Source organism: Salmo trutta, chromosome 12 (genome assembly GCF_901001165.1).
Source record: "Salmo trutta chromosome 12, fSalTru1.1, whole genome shotgun sequence".
Lineage (NCBI taxonomy): Eukaryota > Metazoa > Chordata > Actinopteri > Salmoniformes > Salmonidae > Salmo > Salmo trutta.
The window spans coordinates 34,343,149-34,355,866 of NC_042968.1; the positions used below are offsets into that span (position 1 = coordinate 34,343,149).

Consider the following 12,718-nt stretch of genomic DNA (forward strand, 5'->3'; position numbering starts at 1 on the left):
ATATAAAGTGTAATATTGGGATGTTATTCATTTCAACTCTATATCTGACATGGTACATGTCTTTTTTTATATAAGTCCATAACCATGTGTGTGAGGTGTATACTTTTGTTTCAAAGTAGATTTGCTTAACACTACCAATAATCTCTCTGTGTGGCCCTGATTTAGCCCACTGCAGTAATTGAAGAAGGCATCTATTTATCCTTCAAAAGTTGAACTAATTGGATGGTTTGTTGCCGGTCAACGTATGAGCCCCATACTGTCTTGGGCTCAATGTTAGTCTCCATTTTTACGTAATTCATGACTGATACAAAATCTCTGAATCTCTGTGTGGCCCGCTGTTTAATCTCCTCCTGACCTGTACTATAATTTAAACTCAATGGAGTTTCAATGTTTTTCTGTTAAAACTTGGTGGTGGAATGTTTTGGCCATTGGACAGTAGAGTCAGCCAGCCAGCCAGATAGCCAGTCAGTCAGGTCAAATGAGGATTAGTAGGGTGGGGGGTTATGGGGGCTGTAGTTAGGGAAGGGTGGGGAGTTATGGGGGCTGTAGTTAGTAGGTCCATGCTTGGCTGGGTGTCCGCCTGGATTATGACAAGCAGATGTGGGATTAGACTCACGCTTGATTGGCTTTTATTGTTGCCGTGGTTTTCTAGAGGTGCTGTAAGACTTCGAGCTCTGCTTTCCTCCTCTTCAATTTCTCTCTTTCTCTTGATCTCGATCTCTCTCTCCTTCTTTCAGTGTCACTCTTTCTCTCTGTCTCTATCTCTCCATCCCCCCTTTCTCTCTCTCTGTAACCTCTTTCCTGTCTCTGTCTTTGTCTTTCCTGTATCTCTCCCTCCCCCTCTTTCTCTCTGTCTCTATCTCTCTATCCCCCCTTTTTCTCTCTCTGTAATCTCTTTCCTGTCTCTGTCTTTGTCTTTCCTGTATCTCTCTCTCCCCCTCCCCCTCTTTCTCTCTCTCTGCCTTAGACTCCAGAGGTTACTGAGTACAGAAGTTCACTACTGGTATTGTGCTGTTAGTCAGGCATCCATTTTGACAGATTTAGCTCAGGTCAACAGGTCAACACTTTGTTGTTGTGTTCATTGGCAACAGAAAATAGTGTGTGTGTGTGTGTGTGTGTGTGTGTGTGTGTGTGTGTGTGTGTGTGTGTGTGTATGTGTGTGTGTGTAGACTCAGGAATAGAAGAATAGAAGGGTACATGGCTGTTATCTCCCACTGACGATGGTGTTGGGGTAACAGCTCCGTAATCACAGGGTATTCTTCTTGGAGCCTTCCTGAGATCAACACCTTCTCTCTGTAGTGGAGGGAGACTCAAGACACTCAGAGGGTATTAGCACTGCTAACAAAAATACTCTCCCACTCCCCCCTCTCTCTTCCCCTTCTCTTTCTCTCCCTCTCTTTTCCCCCTCTTTCTCTTCTCCCTTTCTCTCTTTCTCTCATTTATCTCTCTCTGCTTCTTTCCTTCTCTCTATATTTTCCTTGCTATAGAAAATATGAATGTGTGTTGGCAACATGATCAAGATGGCTTATGGCGTTTTCTTCGAAGACTACTTTCTGGTGAGCAGGTATCCACGTTGTCGCACCAGAGAGCTTTTCATTGCAATGCAGTGAAGGATATACAGTATGTGTGCTAGAGACGGTAGCTGCCCTGTAGGCAGAGGAGGGTGGGGTGGGAGTAGTGTTCCCATGGCTCCTGTTTGGATACAGAGGGGTTAAGGGGGCACACAGTAACCACATTGTGTTTGAACAGCTGTCTGTTACAAACAACAGGCTGAGGGATGACAGGAAGTCACCTGGGAGGTCAACAGGAAGAGGAAGTGGACAGGGGTAGATTTGGGAGTAGGTGGAGGGTTGTAGAGATGATACTGTATGCTGTGATAAAGGCACAAAGGAGAAATGGCTTCCAGAATAAAAACCATGGAAATCCCTGAGGGAGATGGTCTCTGTGTGTGTTATAGAGGGAATAGTACTTGTTATTATCCATTAATGCAGGTTTTCACAGCAGTCCCAGCGTGAATCTCCCTATGTCAACTCCTCCCTCCCTCTCTTTCTCTCAACATGTTAACCCCTCCCTCCCTCCCTCTTTTTCTCTCAACATGTCAACCTCTCCCTTCCTCTCTACCTAGTTTCCTCTCAACATGGGAGGAAACTCACTGATGAGGAGATTTAGCAGTTCACAGAAACATCAAGTGTGCTGTTAACTGACTGTGTTGTGACTCTGTTATCTTGGTTTGGGTGGATTCTACCATGGGTTCATGGTATTGCACTGGGACCTTAAGACCTACTCTTTACAGTAGGGGTACCCTTGGTGTAGTGGGTGTGTTTGGGTGTAGTGTGTTGTTGATTCACCACAAGTGTGTGTGTTAGTATACAGTGTATTTGTGTGTTACTGTGCAAGCTTGGAGTGTGTTGTCAATCTTCTACAGAAGCCCCTATTACACCACAATTGAGTGTGTTAGTCTGCAGTGTTTGTGTGTTACTGCAAGGGTGGTGTATTGTCAATCTTGTACTGAGGCCCCTAACACCACAATTCAGTGTTAGTGTGTTGTCAATCTTCTACAGAGGTCCCTATAACACAATTTGGAGGCCCTTGGATACTATCCATCTTTGATTACGCCATGCAAACTGCCCTGGCAGCCATAGGCACCAGTCCTTCACAAATTGGACTCCATTAGATCCTTGCAGGCGATAGCATTAGCGCTAGCGTCGTCGCTAGCCAGTCTCTCAGTGTCAATCATTAGCATGGATTTCACAGCTCTGTTCGAAGGGGAAACCCAAAACCCTGGCACAGGATGATAATAGTAAGTGCAATCTGGAGTACAATCTGGAGTAATGTAATTTTGACCATGTGGCTGGGCTAGTGACGGTGGCTAGCCTAGCGTGTCTTAGCGTGTTTTGTGTTATCGCCGTTGTCCTTGTTTATTCACAGTTTGGCTCCTGTTTATTTTTCGGTAGTGGATTCATTACTTCTCGGAATGTCGTTATCAAGACGAGAGTCTTGCTGGTGAATTTCCTTTCTGTGGTTTATTATTGATATTACTCCAGCCCCGGCTGACTCTCTCTCTCACAGCTGTATGTGTGCCTGCGTGTGTGCATGTGTGTATGTGCGTACATGTGCACGTGCACGTACGTGTGTGTGTTTCAGCCATCCATTTAGCAAAACTCTTTCCCGGCCAGGAGCAAAATCATTTTCACATGTGGGTGTTATTAAAGGGACAGTGCAGTCAATTCTCCTGTTTTTTAATGATATTTCCACAGGTGAAAATTATGACAATGCCCTTTTAGTGTAAGAGCTTTAAAAAGAAAAACACCTGGAATTTTAGCCTGTTCAGAGGGGATGAAGTTTTTGGCCCACAGCATGACATCACAATCAAATCTGATTATTCTGATTATTTGCATATGTATCCTCCTACATTAAAGAGGTAAGCGGGGTAGCCTGTTAAACTCTGAGTGGTTGTTTTGGACGATGTACAGTACACCTGTGGTACCCACTCTGTCAATTTCAGTCAGTAAATAGAAAGTGACATATCATTTAAAAGCTACAGCACTTGTCTTTTTGGTAATGAAAGTCAAACCTTACTACTGGCAATGTCATAACAATGCCCCCCCCCCTTCATATTCATAGAGTATGCAATTTAGGTCAAGTCACCAAAAGTGCAAAAATGTTGCATGCATGGAAAGGGTAAACCCTGGTGGTCATCATAATGCCATTTGGGGTGCCATGTGGGACACAGATTGCTTTTACATCTTGTGGTAGAACAGCTAACACACCAGCTGCCTGTGGGCCCTGGTCAAATGTAGTGCCCTATATAGGGAATAGAGTGACATCTGGAACTCGGCAAAGAACTATGAACTCCGGAGGATAGCAAACTAATGTTCCCTAATAAAAGACACGTAGCGGAGGGATACGAGGTGAGGCAGAGGTAGTGGTTCTCACATACTGTTTGTAGGGCTTGTGTATGGATCAGTGGGTGAGGAGGTGTAGCTGTTCATAGCAGATTAGCTAACTCCCTCTCTGCCTGTTTATTGAAGTATGACAATTTCTATACTTGTTATGTAAATGCCTCCTCCAAGAAGAAAATACCCTTGCAGGTAGGGTTGTACATTCTGGGGAATATTCAGAGGTGGAAACTTTCTGTGGGAATTAACGGAAATATATGCAAATTAATATTAATACCATTTAAATGTAGATGTTTTTTGCATTGGATATATTTACCATATCATATAGAGACCGACACATCAACATTTTACCTTATCATAAGTAGACATAATTTCAAATTATTAAATCCTTACAATAGAAATAAAAACAACAATTTAGTTACGAATTGAACTTTAATTAAATGAGTTGATTCTTCACATGGGATGATTTCACTGAACAACAAAAGAAAGGGAATATTGAATGATCCCCAATGATCCATAGCATCTCCCAAAAACTTTTTCAACATACATCTGTAAAATGATAGTCTAGAAACTACAACTTTGGTTGTCTTCTCTCATGCTTCCATGTCTTCTCCCTGGACCTCCTCAATGTCCACCTCTTGAACATCAGACTCTGAGGCCTCATCTTCACTGTCACTTTCCAACCTTGTTGAGGATGGCTTGTTGTCGGGCACAAAAAGCCTCAAATTTGCCTGGATGGCCACCAATTTTTCAACCCTTGTATTGGTCAGCCTGTTGCGCACTTTGGTGTGTGTGTTCCCAAACAAGAACTAGTTGCTCTCTGAAGCAACTGATGTTGGTGGGATTTGGAGGATGATGGAGGCAACAGGGGAAAAGAGCCTCAGATCCACAATGTCCCTTCCACCAGGTGGCTGATGACTGCCTTCAGTTCATCTGCAATGTAGAGACTGGTGTGTCTGTTGTCCCTTGTGTCTGTGCTCTTGTGGAATACTGGTTGAAGGGTGGAGATGATGTAGTTAATTATTCCTTGCCCACGAACATTCAACCACTCATCAGAGATGATTGCAATACAGTCCGCTTTCTCTATGATTTGCTTGACCTTCACTTGAACTCTGCATCCAGTAAATGTGTAAATAAAGCATGTCTGGTTGGAGGGGTGTATGCTTGGCAAAGAACATTCAGAAATCTCTTCCAATACACATTGCCTGTAAGCATCAGAGGTGAACCAGTTGCATACACAGCTCGAGCAAGATATTCATCAGCATTTCTCTGACTACGTTCCTCCATTGAGTAAAAAAAACTTCTGATTCCAGGAGGACCATGAGCTGTTGCTATTGATAAGGTGTCTGATTCATCATTTTCACCTGAAATAGAAGTAGAGGGACTTTTGTCAGAGGTTGCTTGTTGTGAGCGCTGAGGGAACTTTATGCACTTGGCCAGATGATTCTGCATCGTTGTTGCATTCTTCACATATGATTTGGCACAGTATTTGCAAATGTACACTGCTTTTCCTTCTACATTAGCTGCAGTGAAATTTCTCCACACATCAGATAGTGCCCGTGGCATTTTCCTATAAAGATTAGAAAAAAATGTGTAAAAAACCCCCAAATACAATTCCATGTACAGATAAATAGTTAAGCAGATAGATTTAACATTGTCACGACTTCTTCCGAAGTCGATGCCCCTCCTTGTTCGGGCGGTGCTCGGCGGTCGACGTCACCGGTCTTCTAGCCATCATTGATCCATTTTTCATTTTCCATTGGTTTTGTCTTGTCTTCCTACACACGTGGTTCCAATCCCATTCATTACATGTTGTGTATTTAACCCTCTGTTTCCCCTCATGTCCTTGTCAGAGATTGTTTGTTGTTATGTGCTCGTGTTGTTGGATTGGTGCACGACGGGTTATGGTACCCATGTTTATTTTATTATGTACTTTGGTTTTGGAGTTTGTTTTTACTTTATTAAACATTCTTCAGTGACACCAAGTTTGTTTCTCTTGCGCCTGACTTCCCTGCCACCTACACACACGACGTGACAAACATCTCCTTTGTAAGATGCATGTTTTAAAATGAAACATGCATGGAAACAGGTGAATTAACACTACTCAGTTAGCAGGCTCAAGCAAGCTAAAATCCACATGGTAGCAAAAACTAACTAGCAGAAATTGTTAACAAGTTAGAAATAATTTAAACACACTTTGCTGTAGGCTACTATTTACTAGTTAACAAAAAACCATGTCATATAAAATATTTTCCCCCCACCCAGTATTGTAATCAAAACTTACCAGAAAGCATGTAGTCCTTGGCTTAGACAGTGTAGTAGTGTGGGTTCAATAGCATCTCATTAGTGTGCAAGATGTTGAGAATAAGCTGTACATGTGATGGAAGAGTGTACTGCACATGCGATGGAAGAATGCACTGTGCATGCAGAGGGTTGTAATTCCATTGAATTTGGGATAGTTTAACCAAAATATGCCACAAGACCTAGAATTGCCTTATGTGTATCCCACAATAAAGGTTCACTGTTATAAGCTAATTTTGGGGGAAAATTTCCTGGAAAGTTTCCGACCCTTTGCAACCCTACTTGCAGGTCTCTGTTATAGAAGAGTTGTTACAGCACATCTAGTATGGTACCAAACTAGGCTGCTCTGCTCTGCCTGCTCCCTCATCTTCTCTCTAATGCAGGTTCAATGTCAGCAGCCCTGGTATTTGAGCCAAAGCTGAAGAGTGAAAAGATCGCTTTCTGTCCTCACACCTCAGGCACCAGTCACCTCTTCACCCCACAGCTGAACCTCTACTGAGGGCTGCTTTATGGCCAACCCTGTGGCCTGCATGGGCCAGTGTGTGTGTGTGAGGTGTGCGTGTGTGTGTGTGTGTGTGTGAGGAGCAAGTCACAGGCTTGTGTGAAAGACTCTTTCATTCACATGGACAGTGTGTCCATTCAGTCTCCTCTCAGCTGCAAACACACTGGCTCCATTTCCACTCTGGGTTCTCTGCCAATCAGCTGGTTGGAATCTGTTTCTCTCTCCTCTCTGTCACTGTCTATCTGATTTATCTCACTCTACCCCCCCCCCCCCACCCCCAGTTCCTCCATTTCAAGTGGGCCACGTATGCAATCTCCAGAATGATTAAATCAGTGATTTAAAGTTAAAGTTGCACTTTCCAGAAATCTCTCCACCATTGCTGAAACTCTAATAGTTTGCTTAATTTCAGTTTATGTGACAAAATAACAAAGTATACTGTAGATAATCATTGTACCATCTAAACTGCTGTGAAGTATATTTTCCATATTGTTAATTCAGCTGCTTGAAGCTGGTGTACAAAACAGAAAGTAAAAATGCAAAAACAAAATGGGAAGCATGGAAATAGCACACGTAGAACAGATCTACCGCTTCTTAGACTTGCTTTTAAGTAGAATGATAGATCTATAACTCAATTTCTATGTGAATTTGGTTGGTGTTTCCCAAAAAGTTGTGTATTGCCACTTTAAAACTTCTAAATTAGCATTTTAAAGAAGTATCATCATGTAGAATAGAACTTTATTATTCCCACAACTAACAACCAGCACGGAACACACATTTGGGAGGAGCACAGGGTAGGGCGTCATTACTGAACAGCAAACATTTTAATAATAGTTTTTATTTAAATTGATCAAAGTCAACAACAAAAAATGATATATATATATATATATATATATATATATATATATATAGGGATGTAAAATAAATAAAAAATAGAGTTAATCGCAAGATTTGCAATGTTCAAATTCTGAACTTGCTCGAATAAAGCTGTAATTTAAGATTTTCTTACAAAAAAGCATTAAAAGAATATTGACGTCCTGATTTTTCTAAAGTGATGGTTAGCAACATTAGGTAAATTGAGAAAGCACACTTTCGTTAACCTCAATGTCAACTTGTTTTTAGATTGCATTGTTGGTTTTAAGCTGTATAGATTATGTATTTGGGATGTTTTCAGTGTATTTTGAGTTCTTTCAGATAATGCAAGTTATCGCGTAAAAACAAAAAAATGATGCACAAAAATTACAAGAAGTTAATTTGAGTTATGTGATTAACTCTGACAGCCCTAATTATTTATGGTAATTCTTAATATTTTTCCCCCAATGATAGTTTCCCCCTCATCTGATCTACACATGTTCCTCAAACCTCTTTAATCCGATTTTTATAAGGTTGGATGGGATGCCTCATGATATCACTCTCGCCTAGTCCAATCTGGTATCTGTATCACCCTGTTCTGCAGGACAACTTTGTCTTCGGTTTTTGGAATGTCTTTGCATATCCATGCTCTGTAGTCACATCTAGGTTAGGTGTAGTAGATGTAGATGAGTAGATGCCTCTCCTATCAACTTGTCCTCTTCCCCCTGGTACCCAGATCTTTCTGTTAAATGTGACGGGCCATGGGCGATACACGCCATTAAACCTCTTTGGTTCACACTCCATTAACATTCGCTGCTATTGGTCCGTCTCTCATAACAACCATCCATCAAGGCGATAGTGACAGGAAGTGTTACCCTGGTGAGGGAAGCATTCTGGAATCTGTGGATGTCTGAGCTATTTGCCTCTGGAGAGATGGGCTAGAGATGACGTAGCGTTCCGAAGGGATGCCAATCGGGAATACAGATCAGGAACACCACACTTCCAGCAAGGCATTAACGTGGGAAAACAGCAGGGCTTTGTTCAACAGGGCACAACGTTGTGCAACGTTCAATTGAATGAAAAAGGTTGTTGAAGAACGTTGCGATTATAGCGGCTCAGGGGGCGAGTGCAGGGCCGTGCACAGACCTTTCAGGGGCAGATGCTCAAAATGAACCCCCTCCCCTCCCCGCGCTTGAAAAAAATGAATACATTTATAATTCATATCTCGAAATTCATAACAAACCAGATTTTTTGTTGTTGCATTGCATATTTATTTCTGCAACAACACTCACTCATCATCACAAATTGTAAGCAATCTAGTTACAGTGCCTCCTAAAGACATGATTGACATGGGGAAAAGAGGGTGGACTGTCAGCTGATCATTGATGTTGATGATTGATGTAAATATGCTACTTAGCTATCTCCATTTATTTGACTGATTGTGATTTACCTCTCTATGTATTTCTGTCTCTCTCTGCTGCGCATCAGCCAACCAGATTGAATATTGATGTAGGCTAAATGAAATGTTATCAAGTGTTATCAAATGTTATGCTGCTGTGGCAGTACTGTTGTATTTAAACTAGGTAGCAGACACTCGACTGGTGACCACATCTCTCAAGCCGTGCGTGTTTAGATAGCGGGCGCACGCAATCTCTGTACAGGCCATAGTGGGAAAAGGCACAACCGGGCATGGGGAGTGGCAAACTTGACAATGACTTGCGGGCAGTGGGTCCCGAACAACAATAAAAAGAGCTATACAAAAAAATCATAACACCACCAAAAAGGACACTTTGGAGACAGGAAGGGCAAAGGGTCATGTGTTCTGCACAGGTAGAGCCCTATCTGTGCACGTGCCTGGGTGGGTGTGTACTGCAGCTGCTGCACAAGTTTTTCAATTCCAAATGGTGACACTCTCATATGGTCACACCCTGTCACACCCGACAAACCGTCATGGAAGTAGCAAATTGTTTAATGAACTGAATGCGGTCCCTCTCCCAGAGTTTCTCCCAGAGTTTCCCACAGACATTCATGTCAGAATTTCTCATAGACAGTCTACATGGCAGCTTCAGAGACTTATGCTTCATAGTCAAGGGGCAGTGTTTCCCTTGAAGAAGCCTTTTGGGCAGCAACAATTTCCATTGAAACCAGTTGAAACCAAAGCATTTCAGGTGGGGGGGAGATAGATATGACTTTGAAGAGGTCAACACCTCTAATTAATGGTTTGTTCCAAGAGGGGCTCTTTACATTTTCTTAAACTCAGGGGCAGCTTTAGTTTAGCTTTCAACTTCGTTCTGATAAGCAACTGGATCTAATTGGAACGCTTTGAACTCTTAACAGCACTGTTATTAATACTGTGTGTGTACTCCCCCTAAACCTTACCCTCTCTGAACAGTGAACTAGATAAGACATTCCACCATAATACCAAGCTAGGCCAAAGGGGTCCAAAGTGGTCCCAATTGGGCCAAGTCGGGCCTCGTTGGAATCTATGCTTCTGTTGTGGGATTTTCTGTTGGGTCACAGCCAGCCCTTCAGTACCCTTAGTAGTACCCTTTCAAGTGTTCTTTCTAGGGGAATTGGATTTTTGTCAATTGCCCCATGTCGTGAAGTGTCTCTTAATTGTCCCAGAAAGAAAGCTGTGATTATTTGGCTGTGTATACACACACACACACACACACACACACACACACACACATACACTCTCTCTCTCTCTCTGTATCTGATGTTTCAAAAACACATTCTATTTAGATCTTCAAAAATGACCATTCATGGGTATCGTGGAATCAGAGAGAGAGAGAGAGTGTGTGTGTGTGTGTGTGTGTGTGTGTGTATGTGTCAGTACAAATGTAGTACAGGTTAAATCAAGATATTGTCCTATGAAGAAATGACCATTCATGGGTATCGTGGAATCAGAGTGTGCGTGTGTGTGTGTGTGTGTGTGTGTGTCAGTACAGGTTAAATCAAGATATTGTCCTGTGAAGAAAGGACCATTCATGGTAAAACATTTGTTGGGGGGTGACTGTGACTGGGATCACCAGTGGCGCGCTGGAGCTGAACAGATTAGTGTGTGTGTATATATGTGTGTGTGTTTTGTATGAATAGAGATGTTATTGCTCCTACTCTACTGCCTCTGAGGGTGAAAATAGACTTTTACACAATGAGATCAGACTTGACTTTCCCTCTCTATCACACCTGCTCTCTGTCTTTGTCTCTCTGTCTCTGTCTCGCTCCACATGTTTCTAACCCTGTCCACCCTCTCTTTCTTTCTCTCCCCTCTTTCTCTCTATACCAGTGATTGACTAAGAATAATGCACTTAAAAGAGATGTTATACATTTTCCATCTTTAAATTACATTTCTCCAGCCCCATCCCTCAACTGTTTACTGAAACAAGTGGCTGTTGTGTTAGTTGTTTAATCGCAGACTGCCACTTTAACAGGACTTTTCCACTAAACTTGGCTGTAGATGATACTCCTAAAAGTTTTGGGATATTTAGTTCCTCTACCGAGATAGTAAACAGTCATATTTTCTGGAGTCAGATTAATGTCATAGGGCCCCATTCATTCTGAAAGTGTCTAAAACACCTTACATACATTCCAACCCAACTCATATTCGGGTTTGTCCAGGGTAGGCCGTCATTGTAAAATAAGAATTTGTTTTTAACTGACTTACCAAGTTAAATAAAGGTTACATTTAAAAAAGAATAATAATAATAATAATATTAAAAAAGTATCCTTTTATGAAGACCATGTCTTCATTATATATTTGAAAGTCATTTGATGGCTAGAAAACGTGTGTGCTTGCATCAACTGTGCAGTGACATCAACATTCAAGTGCATTATATCATAATAGGTGACTTAATTTGTGACCAGATTTCTCCATGGGGATTTTTTTATTTAATTACATTTTTACATTTAGGTTGGAGTCATTAAAACTTGTTTTTCAACCATTCCACAAATTTCTTGTTAACAAACTATAGTTTTGGCAAGTCGGTTAGGACATCTACTTTGTGCATGACACAAGTAATTTTTCCAACAATTGTTTACAGACAGATTATTTCACTAATTCACTGTATCACAATTCCAGTGGGTCTGAAGTTTACATACACTAAGTTGACTGTGCCTTTAAACAGCTTGGAAAATTCCAGAAAATGATGTCATGGCTTTAGAAGCTTCTGATAGGCTAATTGACATAATTTGAGTCAATTGGAGGTGTACCTGTGGATGTATTTCAAGGCCTACCTTCAAACTCAATGCCTTTTTGCTTGACATCATGGGAAAATCAAAAGAAATCAGCCAAGACATCAGAAAAAAAAATTGTAGACCTCCATAAGACAATACTGTGCAGCCGTATTCATTGACCTGGCCAAGGCTTTCGACTCTGTCAATCACCACATCCTTATCGGCAGACTCAACAGCCTTGGTTTCTCAAATGATTGCCTTGCCTGGTTCACCAACTACTTCTCCGATAGAGTTCAGTGTGTGAAATCGGAGGGCCTGTTGTCCGGGCCTCTGGCAGTCTCTATCGGGGTAAACACAGGATTCTATTCTTGGGCCGACTCTCTTCTATGTATACATCAATGATGTTCCAAGATGGCGTAGCAGTTCAGACGTCCTGTCGTGTCCCGTGTATATATATATATATATATTTACATATTTTTTCTTCACTTATCTTTTTACATTTTTTATTTTTATTTTTTTATTCTAAATACTCAACCTCAAAGCACTCTCCTGCAACCCGCCTCATCAATTTAAAAAAAAAAGAAAGTATTATTTACCTCATCTGAATTCCACGACAGAAGCTAGCCAGAGGTTAGCCATTTTCACTGGCTAACGTTGAAGTTCAGCTAGCTACGGTTAGCTGTCCTCAGCTATCCATTAGCTCGAAAAGCTATCGCCAGTTTTTGTACAGCGCGACTCAGACCAGAGCATATCGGACCTATTCTCTCTCCTTTCCTCGATTTCTACCGCAGGCTCTGGACATTTACACCTGGATCTTGCAGCTAACTAGCTGCTACCTGAGTGACTATTGGCAACGTCGGTCTCGGAATTAACACACACTATTACGGAGCTAGCTAGCTAGCCAGCTGAAGAGTTCCGTCAGCCACTCGTGGGCTATTCCTGAGCTAGCCAGCTGAAGTGTCTCCTGGGCTACAACTCACCTATCCTGACC

The 12,718-nt window shown here is 41.8% G+C and overlaps 1 protein-coding gene across 1 annotated transcript in view; it reads left to right on the forward strand.

Moving 5' to 3' along the window:
* Positions 1-12,718, forward strand: part of LOC115203418 (ADAMTS-like protein 3) — a 189,669-nt gene that overhangs the window by 7,112 nt on the left and 169,839 nt on the right. The gene's annotated exons all lie outside the window — the stretch shown is intronic.